This window comes from Chinchilla lanigera, unplaced genomic scaffold, assembly GCF_000276665.1.
Source record: "Chinchilla lanigera isolate Chin_1 unplaced genomic scaffold, ChiLan1.0 scaffold00047, whole genome shotgun sequence".
In the NCBI taxonomy this organism is placed as follows: Eukaryota; Metazoa; Chordata; class Mammalia; order Rodentia; family Chinchillidae; genus Chinchilla; species Chinchilla lanigera.
Genome location: NW_004955448.1, coordinates 17816348 through 17833636, shown reverse-complemented (window position 1 = coordinate 17833636; position 17289 = coordinate 17816348). Strand labels below are relative to the sequence as shown.

At 38.5% G+C, this 17289-nt stretch overlaps 1 protein-coding gene across 3 annotated transcripts in view; it reads right to left on the bottom strand.

The window, feature by feature from the left end:
- Window positions 1–398: 398 nt before the first annotated feature.
- Window positions 399–17289, bottom strand: part of LOC102013566 — a 399641-nt gene continuing 382750 nt past the window's right edge. The window contains exons 5-8 of one of the 3 annotated variants that reach the window (XR_001235776.1): window positions 7142–7343; window positions 5513–5621; window positions 1521–1645; window positions 399–1115 (exon numbers count right to left, since the gene is read on the bottom strand). The gene's annotated coding sequence lies outside the window, so the exon portion shown is untranslated. Of the gene's footprint in view, window positions 1646–3997; window positions 4277–5512; window positions 5622–7141; window positions 7344–17289 lie in introns of those variants that run through there. The other 2 variants (XR_001235774.1, XR_001235778.1) reach the window with 2 other exon arrangements.

The window sequence follows — 17289 nt, the reverse complement described above, 5'->3', positions numbered from 1 at the left end:
TAATGGATCATTGAAAGGAACAGTTAATGCTTAATTTTTAAATTCTTTTTGGTTTTTTTTTTTTTTTTGGCCAATTTTCCATGCTTATATCTGGTAATCTAAACAACTAATCTGAAGACAGCAATATGCAATATAACAACCATTGGTGAATACCTACCGTCTTGTCTAGTGAAACTCTGGATCATTTCTAATGTTTTCTTGTTTTGGTTTTTTATTCTCTTTAATGGTTTGATCAATCTTGCATTCTTACTTCTGGTAATCTGAGCAACTTCGCTGAAGATAACAATATGTAATATAACAACCACTGTTAATTCCTATCATTTTGTTCTGAAACCCTGCATAACTTTTATTGCTTTTGCTTTATTTTTTGTCTACATTCTTAGTATTTTAATGTTGTTCTGTTTTTATTATTCTTTTAAAATAAAAAACCAAAGTGTTCATTATCAGTGGTTATTGATATTATTGAAATTGTTGGATAGAAAAACAGAACAAAAATAAAATTCAGCATTGAAATGATATCCCCGAAAAGCAAAGATGCGGGAAGGTGCTGCTATTTTAACTTGTAAACGGGTACAGGCCTCTAGCCAGGATACAGGGGCAGATTTAACTGAACAAGTGGCTCTCAGGGAAACTCGCCCATCTTCCTGTTTCTTGCTCTGTTTGAAGGTGGTACGGTCAGAGTTTTGAATGCATCGGTTCATACTGAGGGCCAGGAGGGCCAGGCACATAGAGCTGCCTCTGAAATCTATTTATGGATGTATTAGAGGCTCAATCGCCTGGGCCATTCTTCACAGTGAATCATATTCTCAGAGAGTAGACCTATTTAGGGAACCAAATTATAGATGAGAAAGTGGGCTGTCACTGTGAACAAAGAAACTCACAGGAGTTTTATAGCTGCGTCATCAGGATAAACAAGCCCAGCGAATCGCCTTGCTCTACTACACAGTACTTCTCCTTTTGTTAAGTAGGATGGGAAGGAGAGCGTGTCCGTCCTTCGGCAGAGTCAGAGACTTTCAGAGCACCCAAATGATGCTTCTGTGATCCAGGAATGTGCAGGGCCCTTGGCAGACACATGCATATCAGAGCGGGAGCTGACTCAGGGAGTTTTGAGTTTACTAAGACAGACAAATGTGTAAACCATTAGTCACAATGAAGGCAAAGGTGAAGTACATCTCATGTAGATTGCGTGCAATATTTGTTGTCATTTACATAATCTATCATGAAAAGTAGGGGTATTAGTATGTCTATCGGTGAGGAAAACGGACATTCCTAAAATTATGATCTTATAATAATCAATAAATTGAAGAACTAGAATTTTTAACCCAAATCTAATGTTTTACCACAAGGCCACCGGCCTCCACGCACTTGTGCAAGTGGTGCAGACAGGAGCAGAGGAAGCTAAAGTGTCGGGCGCACAGGATTGACGGGAGAGCAGACATTCCCTCTGCGTCACCCCTCAACCGAACCTGCTCAACCATTTCATGACTTACAGACGGAAGCCACTCCTCAGCCCCTGTTACCTCGTCCTCTGAAAATCTAGAAAAGATCGGCTTCAGTAGGCTTTTTGCGGCAGTATGCCATCCATTGGCAGGGTCAGCGGACAATGGCGGAAATTACAGACCGGTCTGTAGAAGTCTGAGAAGACCTGCCGTAGGGTTCAGCGAGAGTAACATGAATGTTCTCGCTGCACTGATGTTTTCAACTGTTATAAGTAATAAGCCACAAATACTTATTTTATGGTATGCAATGCTTTTTCATATCAACGTGTATTACTCTAAAGTTCTGAGTATTTGAGCACCTCCTGCCTCATCTTTATTCTCCCGTTTTAGACGTGACATATCATTATTATTGTACTCCCTAACCCTGTGAGAGCTGTGCTCGTGCACCTGAGCGGTAGCTCACAGGAGCACTCCTGGGGTCACAGCAACTATCCTGGAAGTTCTGCCCAGACCTAAGACTCACACTTCTCCATCGACATTAAGTCGAGTACATAAAAGTAGCTCATGAAACCTCAGCCAGGGCCAGAGCAGATCGATCCCCAGTAAGTACACAAAGCTCTTGCTGATTACTGGGCAGCCTTGATCTGTCACCCTATTAACCTCACTGCAAAAAAGGCAGAATTTTATGCCACTGAATATTCAGCATCATTGTATAGTAATTATACTTCATATTTCCTACCTTACAGAGAGGGAAAAATATGGATTTTAATTCTGAAACAAAATTTTGAACTCATTAATAGAAATATTTCATTTATAAATGTATTTCTATAAAATGTAATAAAATCAATAGATTTACTCCGTAACATTTTAAAACTTTGCCTAAATTTAAAAGAGTAAGCTTATATTAAATCGGAACAGTGCTAGAAAATTTGGGCAATTTTCTCATTTATATACAACAAAAAATGAGCCTCAAAATAAGTGGTTCCAGATGATAAATCATGTCATGGGTCTTCCTTAATGCTTCTAAATTTTTTCTCCTCTAGCTTTAAAAAAATTATAACCTCGATATGAAAATAAATCCGCAAATCATTCTAATGCCTTATTAACCTTAAAGGCCATGGCTCTAACTCGTAATACTGCAAATAGCAAACTAAAATTAGCATAAATTGAGCAACAAAAATTAAAAAAGAAAAAGGTTGCAGACTTGATCATAAAGATATCATTAACATAGTGAAGTGAGCTATGCATAAAAGCCAGTTTGGAAAGTCTAGGTCTTGCTGGGAACAGAGAGATTTCACCTAAGTAGTTGCAGTAACAGCTTGGGAGTGATCACCTAAAAAGCAAGCAGATACACCAGAGTGAAAGGCAAACCCAGTGCCCCATTTCATGGCAAAACAGGGAGCTCAGCCTTTCCTATGAGTAAAGTAAGTAATTGTCCCAAAAAGGCCACATTTTTTGTTTTATTGTTGCAGGGTACTGAAAACTGCCATTGACTCAGTTGTACCCGGGACCTGTGATGTTTAGTTTATCCAATTTTTTCCTTTTTGTCTCACCTTAGATTAGGTAATCATTAGGAATGAAACAGTGAAGGCAGCTGGGAGAAATTATCTCCAGTATGATGTATTCTGTAACGTTGGCCTACCTCTGGCCCAGGGGTCTTTGCAGATTTAAAATAATGTTGAATAAATGCTAAGACATTAATAGACTGAGGAATTTAGACATTTATGAATAGGATACTAAAACAAAACAAGAACACATTATTATTTCAATCCTAAAATTCCAAGTCTGAATACCTGTTTTGAAATGAGCTCAGTGGGTTAGGTAATGCACTAAAACCTGGAGTATGCTGTCAGGCATGATGCTAAAGTGGCATTGGATGACCATGTTGCATGATCAAAATGAACACTGACCAAAGTTTCCCAATTATACTTAGTAGAGTAACAGCATATACCCTGTTAGCAAGTGTGGGAAGTTATTGGGTTTATTTATTCTAAAGTCTACTGTAAGTGGTAGTAGTCTAATATCCATGTCTTGGCTTTTCTTTTAGGTAGTTAATGATAATTAGAGACATCCATGCACATTTTGAACTTAACAAACACATTACATTATTTTTATACTTCTACCTGATGTAAAATATGCTAGAATTTGAGGAAACTGAATTGGGTCATTTATTTTCTTGTCATAAAAGTGTTACATGCTGAGTTTAAGAAAAAATGAAAACAGAGCAGAGAGGAGATAATTGAAAGGAAGTCTCTCCCTTAAGTCCCCCAAGATGCAGATATCATAACAATAATTTCTTAGAAATTTACTGAGATACTTTCAATACCAATACATACACACATATTTATGCACCTATGCAAAGGTTAATAGGATGCAAGCAACGTCTCATCCCAACATAGGTTACTCTCTTATTTTTTCTAATGATTGCATCATCATTTCATTTGCTAACATTTTTGCTTTAGGTAGGGAATTCTAGGTAAGTAACACTTTTATAAGCAGGTCTGGGGCCAGAGGTATATACCTTCTCAAACAGAGAATCTAAGAGCAAATATATATATATATATATATATATATATATATATATGAAAGACAATCCCATGTATGACTGTGCTGTTTGTCTTTTTTGTGAGCACTAGGCTGGGCAGAGACTGTGGCTTTTTCATTTTATATAAAATTATCAATTAAGCAAATGCTATGTGAGCAAAACGTCAATCATAAGATGAGTGATCATGCTTTAACAAGTTGAGAGGTATTTTTGTTGTACTCTACTGTTTCTTCTCAGGCAGATCATTGGCATTTTCAATGAATTACATATTTGATGAATACAAGTCTGTTCTCTGAAAATAAGCACAAAATGGAATTTTGTTTGTAAAACTGCTCTAAATAGCAATCTAGCTGGAGTTTTCAATAATTTTTTTTTTTTTTTTTTTTTTGGGTTTTCTCTGGTACCGGGAACCGAACTCACGACCTTGCACTTGCCAGGCAGGCGCTTTGCCGCTGAGCTAAATCCCCAGCCCCTGAGTTTTCAATAATTGAGCTTCCTGTCCCTCAGCTACTAATCTTTCAATATTACACAATCCCACTAACATTTTTCAGACAGCCATGCCGGAAGTAGTTGTTAAAATTGGGCTCCTAATGAGAGGTCTGGCAGATCTGAGGTTCTTGTGAAATCTATTATGGATTGTTTTAGAACTTTCTTAGGGGTATATCAGATGGGTCCATAAAATACAGGGGTGTTTCGATACAGATTGTGACTTTTATTAGTCCTCTCACGAAAAACTGCATCAGTTTGATCCGAGATGGCAATAAAAATACACAGCCTGTTCTGGGCACTTCTTTTTCCCAGATCTTGAGACTTGTGATTAGTAGGCAAAAAATTTATGTCTCATCGCAGGCAAGGTGGACAAAGTGAGACTTACCCGATGAAACATTTCTACTGAAAACCAAGGGGGAGCAGCCTGGATGTTACACTATTCCTCCTAAAATTTCCTTCAAGTGCATTCGAAGATTGTATACATTCTTGGTATGTTCAAGATTGAGAATAATACGACCTGTTTATAGATTTTAATAGCTATGTCTGTTCAAAAATACTAGAAAATGGGACTGTAAGACATCTGGCAAAAGTTGAAGTCATGTCGTTACTATAATTTAGGATATGTTCAATTCACATGCTTTTTATAACTTCCTTTTACAGAATAATTACAATGCTCTCTATGCTTTGACAGATTCCTATGCTTTTAGGTTTATCTAGAGGACATGTTCCTCTGACTTTTGTAATACCTCCTTCTATATCCCATTCTAACCTAAAAATACATTTTATTCAAACAAAATTGTTATTTTTGGAGCAAAAATTCATCACCGCTTAAGTCCATTTTTAAGAAACTTACGAAATTAAAGATAGGAACTCAGGCATTAGAAATTATTCATGCTTTCTTGAATTATCCTGAAAAAATATTTGCATCAAGTCTATGGACTAAGTTTTGTGTTAAATTTTATGTAAAATTTATATTGTGCCATATCCTAAAAACAGCTCCTTAACATTTAAGAACTGCAATGCTTCACTAAAAACTTACCAAATCCTGTCTCTCCAGTGTCTGCACTGATCCTGCACAGCACCTCTCACCCCGGAAGGATGCACTGGAAATCTACGCCAAGTCCCGTTCAAGGCCCCAGTCAGCTCTCCTAGAGGGTGGAGAAGGTGCAGTCTTTATCATCAAGGCATCCACAGTCTGGTGAGAGAGATCCCCGACTTAACACATCAGTATCACATGTCATGTTACACTCTCACAGGGCATTTGTCCAAAGGACTATGGATAAATACACAGCTCAGGAAAGCTCAGGGAGGTGACCCTGAGAGGCCTGTGCTGCCTCCATCTCAGTCTCCCCACCTCTAATCTTTCAGTAAATTTCTAAGACATCATCCTCTCCTTATTTATTTTAGTGATAATACTGCGTGATCACTAAGGAACGTTCCCACTGTAAATTTTTCCATGACTTTTCTTACAAGAGAGACGAGGATATGATACTTCATAAAAGGTGAAATTAGAATCAGGTTATCCATGGCTTCAAAAGGAGAAACTACATTTCTACCTATCCCTACCTTAGGTCTTATCCCAATATCTTTTCCTTTTTCTTTTAGAGTTGGATATATTTTCAAGATTACTCTTTTGATCAAATCTAACTCACTTGACTATGCCCTTGGTTAAATGGGACTCAGGAAGATTGTAACAAAACATCCATCAGTTTATAAATGAAGAACTTTCACAAATTTGCAAACTTTACAATTACATTTATTTCTCACTAAACTGTTCATGAGGTTTTCAAAAAATGTCATGAATTTGACAGCACAGATATTAGTACCCTCATTTTAGATTTGAGAAAACACATTCCACAAGTACCAGCAGAGACTGGACTAGAGTCTGTTTTTTCTACCCCTCGGAATGCCTTTTATGCGTTTGCCCAAATTAAATTACTTCTATGGTTGATCATTCTTACAGCAACAAGTTTCGAAAGGCCCAATTGAATATCTGTGAGAGTAATATTCCTTGCACTTAATGACAAGCATTAGAATTATTTAATTTTTAGACATATTTTAATATTTGAACTATGCTTTCAAATATTCAGTGATTACACTGAATTCTTATTTTTGTTTTTAATTGAAAAAAATTTATTGAGTTGTGGCATGAGTTTTCAGCTGAAACATCTAGTCTGTTTCAGACTGTAGTGTATCGGGGGGACAGTTTAGAGCAACAGTGATGAATCTTTTAGAGGCCAAGTTCCCAAACTGCAGCCCAAAACCAATTTATTTACTGCAAAGTGCCAACACTGCAGTTACACCTGAGTGCTCGGCTGCGGGGGCAGTGCTGGGGCAACGCGGCTTGCGTGCCGAGAGAGAGGGCTCTGCGTGCCCTCTGCAGCATACATGCCAAAGGTTCGTCACCACTGGTTTAGGGGAAGCTTTGAGATCACCAGAAGTCAGAATAATATGGTAGCAATGTACTAAGAGATCAGCTGGGTACAATGGCAGTGATTACAGTGAGTTAGGAAATGATTTTCACCTGATAAATCACTGAGTATAAAGAATGTCTGCGCTGAGATAGAACTGGGTCTGTGTTAAACAGTAAGTTTAATGAGTTAAAGATTTATACAGCACAGTTTACCAAAGACTCCTTCCTACACAAGAAAGTTCTTTAGACACCTACCAATTCGCATTAAGAACGCCAAGTTACCCGAAGGTAAATTACAGCTCCGCACCCTGGATGACTTTAGGACCACCGACAAAGACTCGAGGAAGTAAGGCACCTGACAGAGCTGGTGTGAGCTCATCAAAACTCTGCAACACACGAAGACTTTCCAGGCTCAAATTACTGTGTGCTTTCGTTTTTTCTCTCTCTCCTTTGTACCCTATTAAGATCTCACAAAAGGAGTTGGTTAGATAAGTGTTCAGTGGAAAAAACAGTCTAATTTGTTCATTTGCACATAGAACTGGGATTTAAAAATTTATTGTTTGAGGCTCCACCTTTCTTGGGCATGGTTGAATATACTTTTCCCATCCTACATAGAGATGTCCTGTGCGTTGTTTGTCACATGCTTTCTTAGGCTCTGTAAATAGCAAAAGGTTATGGTCAGAGCCACACACCTGTGATCACGGCACTCTGGGAAACCAATGCAGAAGGATCTCACATTTTAGCTCAGTGCTGGCGACTAAGCAATTTAGCTAGTGAGACCTAGTCTCAAAATAAAGAATGACAGGGTTGCAAATATAGCTCAGTGTAAAGTCCTTGGGTTCAATCACAAGTACACACCACAAAAAATAAATAAACAAATAAATAAAAGAGAAAGAAAGAAAAGGAAAAAGATACAACGGGTTCTTCAAGCCTCTCTGAGAAAAGAGTCAATTTTAAGTTTTACTTTACTTGGTTTTGTGTTGACTTTGGCAAAAAGCACAACGTGAATATATTGAGCAGAAGTAGTTATCTAATATCTCAGGAACCCAAGATTATTGTTTTCTAACTGAGAGACAAAGAAACAGCTCCTAAGTGGAAAACAAACTTATGTTAAACTTTTATCTAGACAACCAGGCCAACTTCATGGGGCCTATAATTTCTGATACAGTTTAATTGATTTGTGTGATTTTCTCTTTTGCATCCCAATATAATCTCAGAATTTACTAGATACCTTGAGCTCTCTACATAGCAGAGGGTACAGCAAAGTAGCGTTTATTTGTTTATTTGTTTCTGTTTTTGAGACAGGGTCTATGTCATTCAGGCTACTCTTGCACTCACAACAATCCTACTGCCTCAGCCTCCCAAGTGCTAGAAATTGCAGGTGTGTGCCATCACACCTGGCTCAGGGAAGCAGTTTTTAAACTGTCATTATAACATCTAGAAATATTTTCCTGTTCTGTTTCATGGAACTCAGTTTTAAGATTAAAGGCTTTAGGTTTGTGTTTGAGAATTATGGACTTTATAACCTGGGAAAAGCTTTTGATATTTTTCCATTGACTACTATATCATTTTATACATTAGGCAAATAAAGGCTTGAGGTCTGTGTGCAGAGTTGTACAGTCAGTGGGGCAGAAGCTATCACTGAGGTCTTTTTATGCCCAAGTGAGCTATTTTACTGTCAAAGTTCACATGGAAAAACAAGGAGAATCTTGAATCTTACTTAAACAGGAGAGAACCACTCAAGTATGGATGCTTAAAATTCTGAAGAAAGAATCATGGCCAGGGGACGTCTGTGTTGTGTGTCATGTTGACAATGTGTGATGCTTAGCGATCTATCTTTTTGCTTCATTTGGGGACTGTTACCTATGTTTGTCATACTCATTCTGGTAGAAACAAGAGCACATAATTAACTCTGAGACTCTGACAGAAGGCTTCTTTTCTTTTAAGTGAATATTCTTTTCGTTTGCTTACTTATTAGTATATAAAGAATCTTTTTCTAAAAAAGCAGTTGCTGCTCACTTCTCTTTGGAAACCATCTGGCAATTCTGTTTTTTGTTGACATCCAAGAAAAGGGAAATGGTAAATAGAGTAACAGGAACAAAAGTATAGACGGGTCATCTCATCAAAGACGGAACTTATTTCCAACCAGATTTGAGCAGTGCTAAATACCATACCCCAACAACATAATTAGTAGTAACATGCAGCGGAAGTTTCTGTCTTTTATCATACTTCTCATTAATTTGAAACTGACTTAACTTAGAATTTAATGGACACTAGTAGGAATTAGCATAAAAAGAAAGCCTAGGTTTTAATGAAGATAATAAGCAGACTCCGCCAGATGGTCGTATCGAAACCTTTCCTATGGTGCAGTAATGCACAGAAACCAAGTTCTCACTTTCATATGAGAAACCGTGAATAAATGGGTTGGAATTTCATATAAATGTAGACAGTCTTGCATAGATACTTTAAAAAATCTGGTTGGTATATGATCACTCTATTCAGTGGTTTAAAGATATACTTCTCCCATTGCATTTATTATTTCTAATATCAACAATTCATTCCATATTATATTTCACCTTATTTACAAACACTCTGACATTTTCCCCTTCCCCTGGGCCCAGTGTGGCATAAGAAGTTACTGACTAGTCTAATTTATTTATATCAATAGCTGGAAAATTTCACTGACTATAAATGGTTCCCCAGGCACTTCCATACTCTTCTGTCTATACATTAGCCAAAACATCAAGGCCACAAAACTTTCAGAAATCACATTTCCAACCTGTCATTGCTCTGCTCAGATATCTCCCATTGAAAACTCCACCACTACCCATTTATCTACGGGATTTTCTTATTGCGGTAAAGTGATCCTCTGTCCAGCTCTAATGAACCATCATCCACTGGTTCCCTGGATACACTCTTCGCCCTATCTAATAAGTCTTGTTTCTATCTGCAGAAAATTTCTCAAAATGAATTCTACCAAACACAAAATCCTTGAGTTGATAGTATTTGAGTTTCCAAGATTTATAAATATTTTTGGAAATTGTATTTGGGAAATTTAAGTGAAACAAAATTAAATGGTGCCTCTTTTACCTGGTTTTCCTTAACAGAGATTTAATACTCAGGGTCCTCCAAAATTATTTGGCCAAGAACCTTCTTCATGAACTCAACTGTTTGATATACATATATCACAGGTGTACACATATTAATATCTACACTTAAAATCTTATTTATCTAAACTAAAAATTCACAGAGTAAAATTTAGAATTACCATAAAACCCAGCCACTACACTCACAGGGATATACTCAAGATAAATCAGACTTGTTTATACACAAACTCTTGCATGTGAATGTTTAAATAAGCACTAGTCAAGAAGGTCCAAAAGGTTGGGGCAACACAAATGCTCATCAGCTTACAAAGGCATAAACAGGAAGTAGTATGTTCACACAATGTCATATTATGTGGCCATAAAAAGGAATGAAACACTTCTATATGCCAAAAGAGGATGAAACTTGTAAACAGTACCCTAAATAGAAGAAAAGGTAATAATAATGTAATACTGAAAGGCATCGACACATATTCTAAACTTGGCTGTGATTGCTACTGCATATGTTTGTGAACGTCTTGAAATCCATTAAGTTGTACACTTCAAAAAAGACAAATTATAGGATATGTGAATAAATACAGCTATTTTTAAAAGCTCCAGAGACCTTCTTTTGTATTCTCTGACTACGCGTCTATTATAATGAGGAAATGTTTAATAATTATCTGACAAACTAACTGAAAGGAAGGGGTAACAGAACCCTTTCTACTCTGTGCTCTGTCAATAGCCCTGCATCTCCTGGGACCCTGTGAGAAGTGCAGATTCGCATGTTCATCCCATACCTGTTCAACCAAATGTGCATTTTATCAAGTTCTAGGCGATCCATATGCATATTACAAGTGCAGAAACGATATACTGCTGCATCTTTTTAAATTGTTGAACACTCTACCTTTTTACATAGCTATTTTCCTTTCTCATGCCTTAGGGCTTTTTATAGGGATTAAATCAATTCGCTTTTAATAAGGACAGTGTCTAATGAATTATAATTAACCTAATTTTCTCAACTGCAATTTTAATGTGTTTTCCAGCCAGAATTCAATCAGACCTCCAAAATGTGATGATTATTTAAAATATAAGATAATATGTAAAATAAATAAACAACATTTTTTAGGTGTTTTAGTCCTTTGAATTTTATAGAATTCATGTCCTTTACAGTTACTGATTTAAATGCAGAAGCTTCTAGTTCCCTTGCTCAAATGCACATATACTACCAGATGATTTCAAAACAACTCATTTTCTCACTAGTTAACTACAATTTATAACTGCCCTTTTCTTTACTGTCATATACAAATTTGATGAATTAGCACAAGGGTCACTTTGATGATGCTAAAAAATTAAATACACTAAAGCAAAGAAAGGACACTGGATGGTTCATGGCATTGTTGGGAATGCTGCACAATTTAAGGTGTCTCGCTTTCGTAAGTGTGGTGAAACCAGAGAACTGTATACCTAGACATGTGTGCTTAATTATACTGTGAACTGTAAACACCCTTGACTTTTCATGTCCCCATAGGCAGGGAAACTAATGGCATCTTTGTTTTCTCCTCCTCCATCTCACCTCTGAAGCGGGAGTCAATAGGACCTACTAACAAGTTGAGACCGATCAAAGCTAACATCTGTCCCCTTCATAGATATGTCCCTAGCCAGCAAGGGCCTGCTACAGTAAACAGTGCCTTTCAGCAGTGTCGGGTGGACTACCGTTAACAGTATTATTAAAGGTTTTATAATGGATCAGCTGCTTTTCTCAATCGGCAATACGGATTCAAAATCACATCATATTTGAATGATAATAATTGATTTATGATAAACTACCCTCAATATTTAGCATATAATCACGTAAGTGTCTTGGTTACGTTTCTTTCATTGCTGGGACAAAATACCTGATGCTCAAAATTAAGAAAGGAAAGCTAAATTTCGCTCAGAGGTTGTGGGGGTTTCAGTCCACAATAAGCTGGCTCCAAGACAGAGCGACTCGGCAGAGGGGCAACCGTTCAAGGTGACAGAAGACAGCAAAAGCACAAAAAGGGGGGCAAGAAGCCTCTCTTTTCCCTTATATTGTAAACAGGCTACCTGCCCTGGGGTGGGTGCAGCACTCACACCATCCCTGTGCCCTCCTCTTGCACAGGCTCAGGATGTTTACAAAGTGAGGACCTGGACCCCTGCTAAATCACTTAGGTAAACGTCTAAACTTCTCAAGTTGACACAGTGAATCAACCATTACAACTTCCTAGAGGGCAAACAGATTCCCTAGGGCATGTCCTCTATACCCTAGGATGTAGAATTGCTGCTTTACTTAGGTAAGCTTCTAGACTTCTCAAGTTGACACAATATATCAACCATTACAATAAGCCTATAATCTCTGAGGCCTACCATGCCCTTTATTTTAAAAAAGTTCCATATTCTTTATGTCTTTTAAATTTGAATGAACTATCTTTGATATATATATTTATATTCATTATATATATGAAATGAATGTATATATTCATTCAAATGTAAAGGACACAAATATACCATATATATTATGTCCATAATCAGCTGGCTCAGTGCTTTTATGTTTGTCATAGCATGAAGTACTCAACATGTTTACACCATTTACCCTCCTTCGGAATATACTTTTACCACTGAGACACCTATACAGAAGATAAAAAGTAGAAAGGTAAGTAATATCCTTGTGGGTGTTAGGTTTATCTGGTAATACATGTGGAATATGCCCATCCAATGTACCCACTAGGACAAATAAAATTAGTGATATCTATTTGTTTTGATACTAATTATATTCATGGAAAAAAAGACCTGGTATGTTATGAAATTGAGAAATAGAATGAAACAAAAAAAGTGAAACTTCAACTGATGAAATGAGCTACATAGATTTTTAGATATAAAACATTCATTTCTATCTATGAATTTTTATGCTGAGAATCATTGGTTTTCAGTGGATAAACTAAAACATAAGCACATATAAGCCATTTCCAAAATATCAAGTCAATTTTACCTCATTTCTAACTAATTAAAAATCACATATATGTATTCTTAACCCCTTTAATATGTTCTTATTGGAAGGAAAATGCCTTTATTACTTAGAAACTGATAAACGAATTTCTTATAAAAACAACATTAAAAAGCCAGTCATCCATGACTGCTTTTTATGATAGCAATAGAAAGAAATATGGATTTTTCAAAAGCACAAACCAACCTTCTACATTTCAGATGTTTAAAAAAGATACCCTTTAGAATGTAGGCTCATATCTATCCTTTCATCGGTGAGATTCCAAAGTCTAAATATTATATGGCGCATAAACACACACCCGAGAAATTCAAGACAGAGTGTTCATTTGGGAAGTATTCTCAGAAATAAATAATATAATATAATATAATATAATTTCAAAAGAATCAGCTCATTTTAAAACCTACTGACAAAAGAAACTCAAAATAATTATGACTGAGACCAAAAGGTTTGTTCTTCATACTATAAAACTTTCACCCTAAAGTAAAGTAAAATTAAAGGACCGCGAGGCAAACTTTGAGAAGGAGGTCTCTTGTGGCCCACCACTCCCAGACACACTGAGCGGTCATTCTCTTCTCCCTGACTGGCTGCATCTGATTCAGTGTCTCTGAAAGCGTCACAGGTTGACGAAGCAGCGGGTTTTTCTATGGTAAACTTTCGCTATGACCTACCAGCAACAAGAGGCCTCTGTGAGGGATGTTCTCTGTGTCAGTCAGCGACACAAGCCCCGTTTGCCCTAATTCCTTCGGCATTACCTGGGGAAGCTACAGCGGTCACACATCTGCATGTCCCTAATGAAGTGCAGGAAGTGATTCAGCTCATTTTGGACAATTTGCGTCAGTTATGTTTTCCTCCAACTTTCATCACTTCCAAATGTGGTGTTTACTGTAAGTAAAATCTGAACAATGAGATGTTAAAATTATTATTCTGAATTATTTGGGGGTGATGATGGATTTCATTTTAAAGACTGGTTTAAAAGGAAAAAAGGCAGCTTCAGCGTTGAACTGTACGTGCTTTCTTTCCAGTCTAAAAGACTCAAGTAAGAATACCCTCCGAGTCTCTGCAATGGATGCTCTGGGTGTGGCAGTGGTAGCTTTGTTGTTGAAACCTCAGATTCCTTCTCCTGGTGTCAATCAAGAAAGAGAGGAAGGAGACAGTAGGACAAGTGGTTACTAGGAAGAATTCTATAAGGAACTATATTAAGGAAACGACGGAACTGGAAGTAGGGTTGTTCAGTCCCAGAACTGCCTGATTACTGTTTGTCCCTGTTCCTGGCAGCGCATTTTGACTCAGCACTGGGTTATCTCTCTGTTCTCTTAATTCCCACAGCACTTCTCTTGTGCCTGCCTTGTATGTACTCCTGCCTTCCTACACTACAGCTGTTTGTGTATCCACCTGATCTCCTTTATTGAACTGGAAGCTCCTTGGAGAGAGAAAGATAACTTTGCACTTATTTTTTTAAATCTCCAATAACAAACAGCATAAGAGGATATGAAAAAGAAGAGAAGTGAAATTTCCTAAGTGTCTACTATGCATTAGACAAATGTAACATGTTAGTATTTTGAGAGATTCCAATAGCAAATTTATGTTGCCTGCCTGACTTTTAAATTAATTGAGATCTAATCTAGAATAAGCAGATGGAGACAAAATGTCAACTTTCTTTTTGCTAAAATTAAAACTGGAGAATAAGACTTATAGGGGTAGCAACAATGAACTCCCTAGGCAAGCTCTCTCACCTGGTAACAGACGTATGGGAAAACCGCGTCTTCCCCATGTGGGATCTTGGCCAAGCACATATTATAGCAAAGTAGACCAGAACAGTAACACTCAACAAGCACCTGCAGATTCAAAAGGAAAGGCAAGAGGGAGGGCTGCTCTCCATAGCCCACATTCTTTGTACAAATGCACAAGGGAGAGAATTCATTCCCCTTCCCCTGGGAAGATGAGAGTAAGTGAGGGGTCGAGGATATCAGGAAGCACATAAGGAACGTCTATCACTCTTCATCTGCTCAGAAGACAGGTAAAGCTTTTTCGACTAAGTGATTTTATTTAACATCTCATCTAACACCTCAACCTATATCAGGTTAAGAATTGCTACAGGGTTTTACAGATGAAGAAGTGAAAGCTCGCTATCATGGTTCAGATCCACGGTTTCCCATGAAAGTCTCACATTCAGAGGGAGGGGCTGGTGAGGGGGCAGATCGCTGAGGGTTTGACTTGGAGGGGTACATTCTTGACCCTGGCTCCTCCTGTTGCTCTCTTTGCTTCTCGTTTACCATGGCATGAGGAAGTTTTCTCCAGCTTGACTTTTCATCACGCCACTCCTGCTTTGGGATTCGCCAGACATGGAATGAATGTACTAAAACTGTGAACCAAAAGAAACCTCTCCCCTTTTAAACTGTGGATTTCCATACACTGTGCTGGCAGTGGGGAAGCTGAAGCATACAGAAAACTGCTAATGCGAGTGGGGCTGTCATTGTGACTACCGGACTGTGTGGTTCGTAAGCCGTTAGAACTGGTTTGTGGGAGACTTTGGAAACATTTGGAGAAGTAGGATGGAGAAGCCCTAGACTGCTGTTGAACAGTAGTTGATGTGTGACCATGGTCAAAACTCGGAAAACCAGAATGCTGATAGGAATGAGGGCAGTAAAGGACAGGCTCAAAAAGTTTCAGTTGGGAATAAACCCCCATTGATAGTTGGGCTAGACACCACAGATGTTACACTGTGGCTGACATTTGTCTACATTTTGCTCAGGTCCTGAGCATGTGTGAGAGACTGAGGTTAAGTGTGGCAGAAAACTTCATCTGGCAGAGGGAATGTCAAGGCTTCCCAACACTTAGGCTGTGGCACAAGTATTGCTGAATGTTTTTAGCCAGATCTCTATTGACAAGCACGAGCAAAGAAGCAGAACTGAATGATTTGAAAACTTTGTAGTTTCACCAGAAAGTTAGCAGCTACAAAGTCGTGGCAAAGAAAAGCACGGACACTGAAAATATTTGCATTAAATATAATTACAGGGACAAAAAGAAAGATCCCTGGGGGCATCTCAGAAATCCTCAAGACCTCACCCATCTCAAGGTTCAGACTGCAAAATCATAAACTTTCATTCAGGGCCACCTCAGGAAATATATTCCCCAGTTCAGCCATCTAGGTACTCAGAGGCCATTGCAGCATGGTCTAAGGGGCCCAGTGACCCTTCACACTGGCAGCTGACATTGGTATCATCCACGCGATGGTGGTTTTTCAGACATGCAAAATGCAAGAAGTTTTGAAATATTCTACCTAATTTCAAAAGACGACCTGGGAGGCTAGGAAAAAATGTGTGACAAGGTCACAGTCTTTGCCAGGATTCCATGAAAGGGCAGTGTGTAAGGCTATGAGCAAGAAGCCCAAGGTGAAATGGAGACCCTGGGAAGCTAGAGATTCCAGTAACATTGAACATCCCTGAGAAATGCTGCAGAAACGAGCAGAGACAACGCAAGAGAGAGGCCACGTGGGCAGCAACTGGCAAGGCCCTAGGGAAGGCGCAGGCCACGGGGGGCAGGACTCGGGGCAGCCAAAGCACTTTAAGTTCACACCCCAACTCGACCTGCCCTCAGTGGTACACACGCAGCTAAACACTAGTGTTTGCCTGTTGGGTTGGAACGGAAATTACTGCCTTGTGCTGTTGTATGTTGACGTATGTTGAAGGGTTTAACTCTCTGCCTTGCCCCTACCTCCCAGCCAGGCAGGCGCTTGTGCCGCTGAGCTATATCCCCGGGCCTCAAGCTCATAGGTAAGAGTTTGCCTTCAGTCTCAGAAGGGAATTTAGCCTTGAACATTCTTGGAATGTTAGAACTGTTAAGAATTTGACAATTCTTAGAGATGGACTAAATTCACTTTGGACAATCAGATGGACATGAATCTTTTGGGAACAAGATGTGGAATATTATGGTTTAGATAAAAAATGTGATCTCTGCCAAAAGTCTCACATTCGGAAGTGGGGTCTGGTCAGAAGGGTGGGTAACTACAGATCTGACTTGAAGGAGTTGATAGTCCCATCCCCCAGTCCTCCCCTCCCTCTCTCTGCTTCCCAAGCAGCATGTGGGCACCCTTCCCCCACCATGCCCTTATATCAGCCCGATTCTGCCTTGTAGCCTGCTGACCTTGATCTGAACCCACAGAAAGTGTAAGCCAAAGTAAACCTGCCTCCTGTAAGCCATAGGAGTCTGGTATTTTGTTCTAGCACAGGAAAGCTAATATATATACATGTGTGTGTGTGTGTGTATATATATATATATATATAGAGAGAGAGAGA